Here is a 3,324-nt window from a genome sequence, read left to right on the forward strand (position 1 = left end):
CCTGAAATCCCAGCACTTTGGGAGGCTGAGGTGGGTGGATCACCTGAGGTCAGTAGTTGGAGACTAGCCTGGCCAACATGGTGAAACCCTGTGTCTACTAAAAGTACAAAAATTAGCCAGGCTTGGTGGCAGGCACCTATAATCCCAGCTACTCAGAAGGCTGAGGCCGGAGAATTGCTTGAACCTGGGAGGCAAAGGTTGCAGTGAGCCGAGATCACACCATTGCACTCCAGCCTGAGGGCCAAGAGTGAGACTCCGTCTCAAAAAACAAAACAAAACAAAAAACCCCAAATAAACCAAACCAAAACAACAATAACCAAAAGCAACATTTTCTAAGACAAGCAAACCTACTAAGCTTTATAAGGCCCCCATCCCCCCAAGTATTATCCTTTCCATGTACCCCAACATTAATGACAGCAACTGGTACTAGCCATGTGACATACAATCCCAGCACATTGTTGGGCTCTGATGTTTTCTAGGAATTTTTTCTTTACAGCCTTATTGATATTAAGCTCTATTTTCTCAAGACCTGGTTTTTATAAACTGTATATTTTTGCAGTTGAGGGAAAATGATCTCAGGTTAGTCATTCCACTGTTGACCCACAAATGAAATGAAGTAGGATTATTGTTAAGATGGAGAGGTGTCTGCATCGTCCTACACTTTTTCCCAGCCTCCAGGTGACCATATAATTAAAATATCCTTGATATTTCTGTGTAGTTTAAGTTGCTTTTAATTCTAGAAGCCCTCAATCTTTCTCCATTCAATTTAAATGAAAAGGCATTTGAGTATCCAGAACACACTCAGCACTCACAGAAGCAAAGCAAGAAAATTGGAAACATTATAGTCAATGCCCATGTTCTACCCCAGGATCAAATGAGGCATTAATACTGAGAGTTGTGATTCTGAATAAGTCTTAACCTTGTGCACATCTTAGTTGTTCAAAAATGTGTTATGTCAGCAAGGTGGTAACAGTGAAGATTTTCTACAATCAAAATAGTATCATTATGTTCTGTTGTATAAAATAGAAATAAATGTACCACATTGATCAGAAAAATCACACTAGCATATTCTGGCAGCTTAATTTTTTTATTATTATACTTTAAGTTCTAAGGCACATGTGCACAATGTGCAGGTTTCTTACATAGGTATACATCTGTCATGTTGGTTTGCTGCACCCATTAACTCGTCATTTACATTAGGTACTTCTAATGCTATCCCTCCCCTAGCCTCCACGCTAGGACAGGCCCCGGTGTGTGATGTTCCCCGCCCTGTGTCCATGTGTTCTCATTGTTCAATTCCCACCTATGAGTGAGAACATGTGGTGTTTGGTTTTCTGTCCTTATGATAGTTTGCTCAGAATGATGGTTTCCAGCTTCATCCACGTCCCTGCAAAGGACACAAACTCATCCTTTTTTATGGCTGCATAGTATTCCAGGTGTATATGTGCCACATTTTCTTTCTTTCTTTCGTTCGTTCGTTCGTTCGTTTTGTTTTATGGAATAAAAAGTTCGGCCTTTTTACTGCATGAAACTAAAATTGGGAAAGGTGGGCGTGGATGGGGTGGGAGGGGGTTGAGGGGAGCAGGAGATGCCCTCCCCACCAGCTCCTGGATAATGACACCTCACTTCTTGCATAATTTCTGGCATCTTCCCGCCTGCAATGCCGGCTCTCTCAGCATCTTGGAGAAGGGGGGATCACACACTCATCGTCATGCTTGGAGAATAATTGTCATTCTGAAAGGAGTGGAGGAAGTTCCCTCCTAGCTCACCGTCATCTCGAGGGGCGCCTGGAAGATTGCTAATACTATTTGCGTTGTTAGGAGAATTTTTTGGAAGTCATCTATGTCACCTGACCCTAACAATCCGTTCATGTGGTGTGGCTCCATGCCGTCCATGCTGCCCATCGGGCCGTCGGAGCCGGGACCCATCGGGAAGTTGGACCGGCTGCCTCCAGGCGGCACCAGATTAATCATTGTGTAGATGTTGTCGCTGGAATTTGTTGCATCTGAGGGACTGGGCATAGTGGGTGTTCCTGGAGGGCCGCCACCACCAGGGGGTCCCACATAGGTACCAGGTGATGAGGAGAGTATGGAATTGAGTTAGCACTGTTAGGATTGGACCAGGGTCTGCCGGCTCCCGGGCCCATGTTAATCCTGGGCATGGCGGGGCGGAGGGAATTGGGTGGTGGTCTCATGCCGCTGCGGTAATTCTGTGGGCTGGGACCCATGGGCCCCATGCCTCGGAGAGGGTTCATTCTGTGCATTGATCCTCCCATGTGGGGGTGGCCTTGTTGTCGTGCGGGATCCATGCAATTGGGCAGCAATGGCTGTGTCCCAGGAACTCCTCCCGGAGGCTGGTTTCCCATTCTGATCGGGGGGCCTGGGGCCGCCTGCGTATCGCGGTGACATAAAAGGCTGACTGTGGGGTCCCATCGTGCTGCTAGGATTGTGAGGTGGATGCTGTGCGTGCGGCGAGGGCTGTGACCCCGGAGGACCCTGAAAGAAACCTGGGAGAACTCGGCCTCCCGGTATCCCATCGTTGGGGGGAATGTTGCCAAGCACGGGGCTCGGGGCAGCTGCTGCACTATAAGCAGGAAAGGCTTTTGCTTCACTTGAATGTTCACAAGTGTCTCTCCTTTTAGGAGCTGCACAGTAAAGGTCCCAAAATACACCCCACCACGAGTGCAAAAACCCAGACGGTTCTCCCAACGTGATGTTTTTTTCCCAGCGAATCTCCGATAAGAAGGTCTGTGCAGATTTCTGTGCTGCTACCTGCAGTAAACATTCGTAGAAGTATAAAGCTAACTTTTCCCCAGCCTGCCCGTCCGAGGGCACCAACGAGCCTTTGCCTTTGGCAAACGTGGTTTGCAAGGAAGAGGGCGCCAAGCCTCCCCACAGCCGCCATCGCTAGGGCTCTCCCGAGCTGCCCCTGGCTCCTGGCCCCCTCCTAGGCGCTTGCTCTTTCTGTCGCTCGCTGGCGCTCTCCTCGCCGCGCTCCCCTCCCTCCCGACCAGGGGCTGGCTCCGCGCTCTTTCCAGCTGTCAAAGCATCAGCCGGGTCCGCGGCCCCATCGCCCTGGAACTCCTCCTGGGCAGGCTCGGCCTTGGCTGCCGCCACCGCCTCCCGCAAGGCCGCCCGCTCTCCGCTAGCTCGCGTGCTCGCCAGGCTCCGCCTGCGCCGCCCTCTGCGCCGCCCTCTGCGCCGCCCTCTGCGCCGCCCTCTGCGCCGCCCTCTGCGCCGCCCTCTGCGCCGCCCTCTGCGCCGCCCTCTGCGCCGCCCTCTGCGCCGCCCTCTGCGCCGCCCTCTGCGCCGCCGCTGGTTTCAT

At 51.4% G+C, this 3,324-nt stretch overlaps 1 pseudogene; it reads right to left on the minus strand.

The window, feature by feature from the left end:
• Positions 1–1,223: 1,223 nt before the first annotated feature.
• Positions 1,224–3,324, minus strand: LOC129031235 (single-stranded DNA-binding protein 3-like; annotated as a pseudogene).

Source organism: Pongo pygmaeus, chromosome 11 (genome assembly GCF_028885625.2).
Source record: "Pongo pygmaeus isolate AG05252 chromosome 11, NHGRI_mPonPyg2-v2.0_pri, whole genome shotgun sequence".
NCBI classification, from domain to species: Eukaryota; Metazoa; Chordata; class Mammalia; order Primates; family Hominidae; genus Pongo; species Pongo pygmaeus.